Source organism: Adiantum capillus-veneris, chromosome 23 (genome assembly GCF_014529385.1).
Source record: "Adiantum capillus-veneris isolate H3 chromosome 23, ASM1452938v2, whole genome shotgun sequence".
NCBI lineage: Eukaryota > Viridiplantae > Streptophyta > Polypodiopsida > Polypodiales > Pteridaceae > Adiantum > Adiantum capillus-veneris.
The window spans coordinates 115,937,693-115,949,114 of NC_140953.1; the positions used below are offsets into that span (position 1 = coordinate 115,937,693).

An 11,422-nucleotide genomic window follows, 5' to 3' on the forward strand; every position below is an offset into this window, starting at 1 on the left:
GAAAAAGTAGGCTACATTCAATCGTCGCTAGGCTTACTGTCTCTAAATTGTTCCCATCAGGTCACTGGATACACCTTTACTACAGACTGTCTCTTGACCTGGAGACCCATTAGCGCTTTGCAATAGTAGTTTAGTCTTCATGACAGAAACATCCTTGAGTATAGAGGCAGTCACGGTGTTGATACTGATGGTGCTTCTCATGCTTACCGCTATGTCCCTGGCAACGTGGTCTTCTTCATCGTCGCAATCCGCCGCACATGCATCAGCGGGGGAGGGTGAGCTACAGTATGCCTCTATATCGTAGGATGCCCTTTTCTCCATCAATGTAACAAACCGAGAATTCTACTGTAGCCATATTGAGGAGGCGGATTTTCTAGCGTAGCAAGATCCCTTTGGAAGGGGACATCTCTGCAAATCCTTATACAAAAATCCTTTACAACTAAATTGAGAAGCAAAAAAAGCATTATCATCCGCCTACACATTAATAGAAGGGAAGATCTGACCACCAGCCTCTTTGATCTTCTTCTCCGCAATCTTAGAGAAGAAATTTTCCTTAATGACCAGAGGAGTGGGGGGAGCATTGCCTTTACCTAGCACCTTGAAGTACCCGAACGGTGTGACATCCAGCAAGGGCCCCTTTCGTTCCAAAGCAACTTTCATAGAGTCGGATAGAAGCGAGAAGAGATGATCCACATTCACAATGGGACAGTGGAACTTGTTCATTGTCTTGTGGAAGTAGCACATACCTACCTTCCCAAAGTACCTAGGGTGATATTTGTCGAACAGAATGCGATGGTGGTGCATACCTCCTGCATTACCACGACCTTCGGGATGCTTTTTGTGCTTGCCAATTCTTCCATGGCATGCACTGATGTGACCTCTCTTCTTCCTGTTATTCTTCAACCTGGTCGTCATGGCGGCCTTCCTACTCTCGAACCGCCACTTGGCTGAGTTCTTTGTTGCTGTTGTGGGCCAGTGTACTGAGGACGAGCCTGTTGAGCACCTGGATATTGCGTCTGAGGTAGTTGGGTGCCATGATATTGAGACTCAGCATGCTGGCTAGCACTCGGATACTGTGATTGAACACCTGAAAATTGTGGTTGCAATAGCGGGACCCCAAGATAATGTGGTTGTGCTTGCTCGGGAAGTGTAAATCGTGGTTGTCCCTGCTGCACACCTGGATATTGTGATTGAACTGGCATATAGTATGGGGCACTCTGCATGGGATGGATTCCTCCATAAAGAACGAGTGAGTATTGACCAACTTGCTCTCCAACAAAGGAACTCTCTCTCTCTCTCTCTCTCTCTCTCTCTCTCTCTCTCTCTCTCTCTCTCTCTCTCTCTCTCTCTCTCTCTCTCTCTCTCTCTCTCTCTTTTGGGTATACAACTCTGAAACTTCTAGGTAGGCATTGCAATACACAAAGCAGACCTAAAAAACCACCACACAAAATTTCTATCCAAAGTAACTCGTTTACATAAGTATTTCAGGCTCTGAAAATTTTCAGGCCATCAAAGCCGCAAGTCCTGAGACCGATATACGATGTAATAGCCACAACCCGTGCCTTGGCCAACATGTGCCTTGGACCTCTTTCTCCTACCGACTCTGTAGCCAGCACGCTCAAGCCCCACATAGAAATCCATGCCATAAATACCAGTAGATGGGTCATATTTGATACCTAGATTAATGTGCTCTTGAATGCCGAAACCAAAACAGCCAGTGTCACTGAAATTTCTTCTGATGAGCTCATACTCTTTCACCTTCAAGCCACTCTCAAGGAGCTGCATGGCCTTAGCTTCCCGAACAGTTACATAACAGGCAATCTTTTCATTCCTCCTGATTCCAAAAGACCTCACAAGCCTTGGAAAAGACTGGAGTTTGCCCACTTAGTTGCTCAAGAACCTTAGCAGCCCTTGTGAGACGATCACCATTCTCACCGACTGATATGTTCAGCACAAGCTTCTGCACTTTGATCTCCCGCATGGGGTTGGCAGCCTTCTTCTCTGCTGACACGGCCATAGTTGCGACGATAAGAAGCCCCCACCGATCTCGCTGATACGCTGCTGTGAAAAAGCTCTCTCTCTCTCTCTCTCTCTCTCTCTCTCTCTCTCTCTCTCTCTCTCTCTCTCTCTCTCTCTCTCTCTCTCTCTCTCTCTCTCTCTCTCTCTCTCTCTCTCTCTCTCTCTCTCTCTCTCTCTCTCTCTCTCTCTCTCTCTCAAAACTCAACTCTTTCAAGGAGCGCGCGCCGGCGACTCAACTCTTTCAAGGAGCGCGCACCGGCGCGCGCTCCTTGAAAGAGTTGAGTTTAGAGAGAGAGAGAGAGAGAGAGAGAGAGAGAGAGAGAGAGAGAGAGAGAGAGAGAGAGAGAGAGAGAGAGAGAGAGAGAGAGAGAGAGAGAGAGAGAGAGAGAGAGAGAGAGAGAGAGAGAGAGAGGAGAGAGAGAGAGAGAGAGAGAGAGAGAGAGAGAGAGAGAGAGAGAGAGAGAGAGAGAGAGAGAGAGTTGAGTCGCCGGCGTGCGCTCCTTGAAAGAGTTGAGTTTTGAGAGAGAGAGAGAGAGAGAGAGAGAGAGAGAGAGAGAGAGAGAGAGAGAGAGAGAGAGAGAGAGGAGTGAGTAGTCACCTTATAATCCAAAATGCCGGTTAAAAGCAAGGGGAAAAGGAGAAATTCCGCCCCAAAAATAGAGAAAAATTGTCAAAAAGACAGGTGAGCAGTCAGCTTAATATCGTGCCGTTTTCAATTTCCAAAATATTCGGTTAAAAGCAAGGGGAAAGGGAGAAATTCCAACCCAAAAATAGTCGCGGTCATATTCTCGAGAATGTGCACACATACTCCTCGATGCTATGCGGATGCAGTGACACTCGCGTCCTCCTCCTTCCTTCAAGGTTGGGGGGACTGAAGATCCTAGCCATCCAATCAGGGCGTCTGCAAATTGTGGAATCTAACCAATCGTTTGTCACATATGTCTGACAAGTTAGCACATGGAAAGATCTTGCCATTTCACTAATCAGGTTACTCTAGTTCAGCAGTGGGAATGCGCTCAACTACCAACACATCAACGCTCGTAATCCCCTCAATTTACTCATTGTCACCCGTTCCAAGGGATTGTCTCCTCCAACCATTGCCCATTATGATTGCCAGTCATTTCATGACTGATCCGCAATTCAAGAGCACTCAGGACTGCACAATTGGACAGGTGGTGCACAATCAAGACTCAGTGGGTTCTTGAGGAAAATTTGCACTAGATGTCAGGGCTGTACACTGCTAACTAATCAACCCAGTACGTTAGTGTTGGCCCCCCTCCCCCCGACGCTTCAAGGCCGGGAAAGGCCGGGAATGGTCGCCTACTGACCATTCCCAACGTAATCAGGGCTCTCGACCTCCGTCGATCGCCCATGATTAACGAGAATGGTCAGTAGGAGACATTCCCTACACCTACTTCAACCCGCGACAGTGAGAAGATGGGCCCCATAGCCTACCTTTTGTGGTTCTATTTCAGGCTCTTCACCTTCCAAAGGCCCATTTTTGTCTAAATGCTCCCTTTTTAATCTAAATGCTTATGCTAGCTTATATATGTTCTTTTAAAATAATTGAGAAAATGGACCAAAGAGGACACGCCCCCACCTTCTCTGGCTCACACCATACCTCGCAGGCACTAGAATCGATTGAATGAGCTGGACTGCTATAGCTATGCTTGGACCGTGTAGCTATAACTTTTACATGTTGTATCTTACAATCTTTTTAGTAGAATTTTTTCATCTCCCTCATAGATGTAATCTCACTCTTGTCATCCTCTGTATGTAAAATCAACCTTGCCTTCTCCAACATTGCATCAATGTGTTCTCAGGTTCCATCAATGGAGCAGCTATTACCCAACAGATCAGTCACTCATCCAATGGCATTTGCTGGCTAGAGACCTGCCCTGTGCTTTGGCCTCACCTACACTCTCACTTTGCTCACTCTATCATGGCATCAATATCTCGCCCTTCATAGTTGGCCAATTTTGCTACTTCACATTGTGCAGAGTCTTTGAGAGGTCTCAACGCCTCCAAAAATATCCGGTAAGGTTAACTTGGAACACGTTCGACCTTCCATATGCTTCACTATCTTCAAATTCTTCACAACTTTACAAATTGTTTACTTTTCATCTTACAAATGTCGATGACTTTGCAACATTTTTATTTGTTCTAAGATTAGAGAGGCCTACTTGCTGGCTACTCTCATAATTGCATTGTGAAAATTCCTCCTACTAATCTGACCATGCAAGCCGCTGCAGCACTCGATTGAGTTTTCTTCTTCTTCTGCTTGCCCCTCAGTCCTAGCATTCGCAACAGGGTTTTGCTCCATGGTAGTGTGTCCCATGAGCTCTTAGCTAGTTTCTGACCTGCAGACTCCTTTTCCTTCTCATTATACATTTAAGAACATCAAGCACAATGGCAACATTTCTTTCGATGATGTGATTGAGATTGCCTGTGTGATGCATCCCAGTTCAATGGAAAAGGAGCTTGCTGGCATAGTACAGGAAATTGTTGGTACTGCGTTTGTGTGGGTTGCTCTGTGAATGGCAAGGATCCCAAGGATTTACAAACAGAGATTGACGATTGGGGATGTTGAGATTCCAGAGAATTAGCTTAAATAATCTTAGGTAGGTGTCTCTCTGGAATGTAGTGCTGCTAAAGTAAGTTTTACTTTCTGGTACCGCTGCTGGGTTTTATCTGCGAATCATTTTTTGACAAATGTCATCTTGTTATACTTCTAATGAGTGTATGCTCAGTGTGTCAAAGAGAGAGAGAGAGAGAGAGAGAGAGAGAGAGAGAGAGAGAGAGAGAGAGAGAGAGAGAGAGAGAGAGAGAGAGAGAGAGAGAGAGAGAGAGAAGAGAGAGAGAGAGAGAGAGAGAGAGAGAGAGAGAGAGAGCGCATTGGTTCACATGCTTCAAATAGTGTTCGGGAAAAATTAATTACACAAACATCCAGAGAGGAAATTTCTCAGAATAACGGCATTTTTTACAATTGAACTCTATTTTCTTGAATTTTCAAACCGAATTTTTTCCTTCTTTCCCTCCCTTCAATTGGTTGTTTTGAGTTTTCAATCGGCTCTTAGCATTATATTTTAGCAGACTTGAAATCTAAAAATTGAAAGGGACGCACTCTAGCCTGCTATACAAAGCTTCTCCACAGGATTGGTGCAGTGAGAGAGAGGAGTGTTGGGAGCTCATCAGTGGCATGACACTCTGGTTCATTAGGAGGGCCCGTTGCTTCCGCATCTTTGAGGCTCGCCCTGTGCCAACAACAGAGACTGTTCGCGATTTTTGGCTAGAAATTATCCATACTCTCAGAGAACAGCTTGAGGGACTACATGGCAGCTCCGACCGCATGTGGGAGCGCAGAGAGGCTTTCCTTCGACTCTGGCGTCCTGGGCCTTTTTACACCATGGTCTAGGGTATACTCTAATGGAATTACCGACCACCTGTGTGGCTTTTCCCTCCCCCATTTCTTGATTTAGCCCCATTGTACATATGCTGTTTTTTTCATTGGGAGAGTCTCCCATCATGGTTGTTGTAGCCCTCTCTTGAAGAGGTGGTTGTAGCCCTATGGGCAGTTTCAGTAACTAATAGAAGGATCTTTTTATTGAATTTTTTTTTTGAAAGAGACGCAGAATTTTTCAGAGAGTTGTGTGTGTGTGTGTGTGTGTACACGTTTGTGTGTGTGTGTGTGTGTGTGTGTGTGTGTGTGTGTGTGTGTGTGTGTGTGTGTGTGAGAGAGAGAGAGAGAGAGAGAGAGAGAGAGAGAGAGAGAGAGAGAGAGAGAGAGAGAGAGAGAGAGAACATATCCTACAAGGTAGTTTAATTGTGCTCACACGTTGGCTTGGTTTTCATGAGGACTAAAACTTAAGTGGGAGAATGTGCAAGGTGAAGTGAAAGAGAAGAAAAATAAGTCAAAGATTGAAGTAAATCTAGTCAGCTTTGGTCCCTGAAAGTGAAAAGACTTTTTCTTGGGGATTCTCCAACCTCAACATTTTGTTGTAAAGATCTTTTGTATATGATGAGAAAAGTCGGTGATAGTGATATTGTTTCTCTTTTTTTTTTTTGAGAGGAGAGAGAGAGAGGGAGAGAGAGAGAGAGAGAGAGAGAGAGAGAGAGAGAGAGAGAGAGAGAGAATATCTAAGCATCTTTTCTCACTTGTTAGCTCTCCTCCTAGTGGACATACATGGTAGCTCTTGGTTTGGCAAGTCTCTATCATCTGCAAAAAAATGCGATGTCAATACGATGCAACCCTTTCCCTCATCCATGCCAACTAGCAAGATTTCTTTACCACCTTGTCCTGAGCAGACACAAGCTCAAAAGAGATTGAAATTTGCCGCAAACAAATTATGGCCTTCTAAACATCTGCTAAAGTTTTCCAAACAATGATCCAAAATGGAAAGGAGTCACATCTTCCATCTTTGTGAACTAAGTTGTTCAATTGATCTATATTTAAGTTTCCAAAACAACATATTTTTGCTAGCAATGGTGACATGTATATATACGTGAGAAACTCACTTGATAACTTTGCTCGGTTTTGAGCTTGCTCGGATAAGTTCGCTCGATGTTTGGTAGAACTCGTTCTATAATGGGAATATATTCTTCTTCATTTGCACAAAGACACAAATGTTGATCTTTTCCTGTTCGATACAATTGGTTTCAATAAGAGCATATTCTCTTGCATCAGTTTTAATTGCTCTTTGGCGGCGTTTACTCATATCCTCAGGAAATGTTCATCTTGATAAGTAAGTAACTAGATAGTTACTCCACTTAGGAATAAGTGCTATTTGGAACAATGTCACATGAGGTATGGGTGCTTATTTTGGACATTGAGGATATTTTTTAACAAATGAGTGAACATCACTCTTAATAGTTGGCCAAAATACTCCAAGTCTCAAGATCCGTCACATAGTTTGGTCTTCTTCAAAGTGAAGTCCTACTATGGTAATATGTGCTTGACTTAGGTATTGGGTTTTCTCCTCAGGATTAATGCACAAAAGAAATATTCCATCTCGATTTCTTTTGTACAGCCTTCTAGCTAGTAATTGATACATAGCCGATTGCTCAATTAATCCAGTTGTAATAGGAAGTGGTTTTTGTGAATCCATTTGAGCTATGATCATCAATGATACCATACTTTTCGACCATCAAGGTATCATTTCCACGGAGAACAAATATGCATCTGGTAGATTATCTTCTACTCCCTTTGGTGGTTCTCCTGATATAATTCTTGACAAATGATCTTCTCTTTGATGAGTGGTGCTCTTTTTTACAACTACAATGAAATCAAATTCCAATAGAATGATGACCCATCTCACTATTCTTCCTATGTTGCACGGCTTGTTGACCAAGTACAATTAGGCTTGGTAGTCCACAAAGAACATAAATTTGTTAGCTAATAAATAATGTCTATACTTTTTGACGGCATAGATTCAACTCTTTGCCATATTCAATTGTCTACTAGCATAAGAAATAGAAAAATCAATTTTCCCGTCACCTAATGGAAAAATTGGAAGCATCTACATGTATGTGGAATATCTTATTCCAATCTGGTGCTTTCAATATTGGAGCTGAGGTGAGAGCTTGCTTAAGCTTCATGAAGGATTCTTCACACTCATAAGTCCATTCAAAGAATGTAATCAAGCTATACATGGGTTTTGCAATTATAGCGTACATGTAAATAAATCGTCTGTAATATCCACAATGTCCCATGAAATCTTGAACTCCTTTGACTGTTGTCGATCTCGGCAAATCAGAAATAACATGAATTATATCCATATCAGTAGCTATGACATTTTGAGACACTATATGTCCAAGAATTTTTCATTGTCTGCCCATGAATGTGCATTTTTCAGGATTTAAGCAAATCCTATAGAGTCTGCATTTTTTGAATACCTTTTTGAGGTGTTCAAAATGATCAGCCCGGATTGATGAATGTACACATAGATCATCCATATATACTTCCAAGAAATTCCGAGGGTATTTCTTAGAAGCATGGCTCATTAATCTTTGAAAGGTGGCAGGAGCATTAGCTAGCCCAAAAGGCATAACCCGATAGGCAAAAATGCCCCATTCAGTTGCAAAAGCAGTTTTACGATGATCTTTGGGGCCAACCAAAAGTTGATTGTATCCCGAAAAGCCATCTAAAAAGCTATAAACTTCTTTTTTTGCAACTCGTTCTAAAACATGCGCAGTGATTGGAAGAGGAAAGTTATCTCTAATGGTAGCTGCCGCTCACTTTCTTGAGATTGACACACACCCTTAATTTCCCATTTTTCTTGGGTACTACCACAATTGGGGACACCCAATCTGTGTGTTCAATTTCATAAATGAATTCGACTTCCTTTAGCTTTTATATCTCTTCTTTGATCTTTCTGGCAAATGTCTCATTGTAAGTGTATGGCCTTTGTCTGCTTGGTTTTGCATCATCTCTCATGGTATGGTATGTTGACAGATTTTTGGATCAACACCCTTGAGATCCTTATAAGACCAAGCAAAAGCTTGGTCCGTCAGGTCGTTTGCAATGTAGGCAGGTCTAGGCTCTTCTCCTAGTTCTGCCAGATCTATCATTTTTGCGTTTTCAGGTCCTTCGTAAGACTCGCCCTGTTTTTCTAGTTCCTTGACAGGTTGTTCGACTAAGATTTTTCAATCCTGGAGCGTATATTTCTTGTAATGGGATGCAACACTCATTACATATTTACCTTCCTCCTCAGTGGTTTTCATTTCAATTGTATATGTCTCCTTTAGAGCTTTCTTCAACTCTTAATACTTCTTTCTTCGTTCAAATCGTGTCATGGTTGAATCCTTGTTCTGGTATTTAGGTTTTGGCGCTTGAGTTTCCTTTCTTGTTTTTCTCAATGTTTTTGATATTTCCTACCTTTTGTTTAAAAGATATCTACCAGTGATTTTGTCTTTGACACAATCATGTGCATCTATCTGCATCAGAAACTGTGTTCTACTAGAGACTGATGGCATAGGTCTAGATTTCAAGTTTCTCTTGTCTCTTTTTCTTCCATACCATTTTTGTCTTCTCGGTTTCTGGTTTGGAAAGTCAAAAAACTTTTCCTCCCCTCCTTTCATGAGTAGTTTAGCTCTCACATGTTCTTTTTTCGACCCCAAATCATCTGAGGTAGCTGAATGTTCTTCCAACTCATCTGTTACATCATAGTAGAGGTCTGAAAAGACTTGTTGAGCTTTCATCAAGTCTTTGGATTCTTGAATTTTGTCTTCAATGTGAAGGGTTGACATCATTTGTATGGGAATTATGTCATAGCCGTCCTCATTGCAAAATTGAGTGGGTATAGACGTATTTACACATACATCCATTGTTGCCAAAGTTTGAGTCCACTCAAATGGATCAAACAAATGTCCCAAAAAGGGTTCAAGTATATAGGCTTTGTCTGTGCAATCCTTTTCTAAGATACATTCTTCTCGTTTTAAGCGCCCATTTTCTTAGGCTCCGTACATACAAATAGGTGTGTCCTTGTTCAACCAAGATGGAAGCTTAGTTTTAGCCGAAGAGACTGAGTCAAATTCTTGTATGGGCGTTTCATGACATCTCTATAAGTGTGATCTTTTAGATTAACCCTTGTTATTGATCCCACTTGCTTCAAGTACAGATAATTGTTTCCCCAATCCAGGATGAGTTGTACTTGAGCATGAAAGGTCTTTCCAAGATGATTTCATAATTGAGTTTCTTTCCAAAGTCTACTATTGCAAAAGTGTGTTGATAATCAATTTCACAAGAACTAATTATCACCTTTTCAAGAAATCCTAAGGGTCTTTCGATGTGTCTATCAGCCAATTGCAATTTCATTTGAGTTTGTCTAATGGCTGGCCTTCCCCATTATTCCCATACTTCTTTTGTGGCTATGGCTATGCCTGCCCCACTATCCAATATTACCATGGTTTCTATATCATTATATCTCACTGGAAGGGTTGTGTTTCCTTCTTCTCCTTCATAGTATTCTCCGACTTTGTTCATTGGAACGGATCTAATCTCTTTGTTATCCAATTTTTATTTCAACTTTTCCAAAATTTTTGTTGGGGTATAGGCGCCTGTGCCTTGCCCGGCCACCCAAAGTCTGGGCGCCCACTGACTTGTATACCTTATACATAGCATAAGTGTATAGGGGGCTGCTCATCCTTTGAGTCTCCCCACCCGCATTGTGTGTGTGTCTCCTTCTCTCTCTCTCTCACTCTGCGTCTGTGGTGCTCCCCGATCCCCTTCAATTGGTATCAGAGCGAGGTTTTGTGATTACTGTTTTCGGGTCCGCGTGCGTCCACTTTCAAGAGTGCAAACAGGGTTTCGACTTCGGCATCGGCAAATTCAGCTTTTCGAGAGCGTTTCCAACAGATGTCCTACCTTTTACCCCCCTTTCGAAGCCATTTGAGCCATCAGAAACCTCATTCGAGCTACGGTTGACGAGCTGCATTTTTCAGCTCTCTTTTGACAGTTTATGCTGCGTTTTTGGGTCGAAACGGAGGTTTTTTGGCATAGCTTTCACACCTGGACTCGGATACATGTGATCCAAGACTCTACCTTGCGGTTTTGGCATGCTCCGAACGCGCTCGTCATATCAGAATTTTAAAATTCTGAACGCTGAATTTTCTACAGCAGCAGTTGTATTGTGTGTCGAGGATTCCACACATGGTTTGCTCTCAGATGTGAGAGTGATATTTGCTGCAAGTTTCCTCACAGGTGGGAGGATACGATGTATGCCTTATGTGGTTTGATGCTCAGGGAGACTAATGTGATTGCATTTTGAGCTCGACAATGTATGAGTCGAGCATGTTTTTTGGCAGTCACACAGGTAGAGCACATATTTGTGTACTAGATTTGCAGGTGTTTGCAATGATGTATGCAAAGTGTGGAGATTGGTGCATGCATTTGGAGTGCGGTTTGATGCGCTTTGGTTGCTCATGATTTTGAGCGTGCAGTCAGTTTGGTTACTGGTTTTGTGGTCGTTTACTGACGAAACTCTGGCAAAATTTTCCCAGGAGTTTTATGCACATCATTTATGCAATCTAGGTAGAGATTGCGGGTTGCACTCAACATTTGCGTGCGGTGTTCTTTGCAGGTGGGAGATTTGTGCGTGTGTATGCATCGATACCGCACAGTGTGGGCTTGGTGATTAGCTCACAGCTTGATAGGCGTACAGTTATCTTGGCACACTCACCGGAGTGAGTATTGTGATGTATGCTTGTGTGGCTACGAGCTAGGTATCCAGATTCGAGCACTAATGGCTTGACGTTTTTCAGCAGGTTTCAGCTACAGGTTTACAAGTTTACAGGCAGGTTTGAGGGCTTATTTGGGTGCTAAATTTTCAGCCATTGTTTCCTCTTTGCAGGTGTCCATGTATGGATCAGTTGTAGGCTGAACTGGGACACGTTTGTGACTTGTTTA

General features: G+C 42.7%; 2 pseudogenes; both read right to left on the minus strand.

Annotated features, from left to right (window-relative positions):
• Positions 1-474: 474 nt before the first annotated feature.
• On the minus strand, positions 475-915 carry LOC147428413 (large ribosomal subunit protein uL15x pseudogene; annotated as a pseudogene).
• A 594-nt stretch (positions 916-1,509) lies between these two features.
• On the minus strand, positions 1,510-2,044 carry LOC147428414 (large ribosomal subunit protein uL5 pseudogene; annotated as a pseudogene).
• Between the last annotated feature and the right edge of the window lie 9,378 nt (positions 2,045-11,422).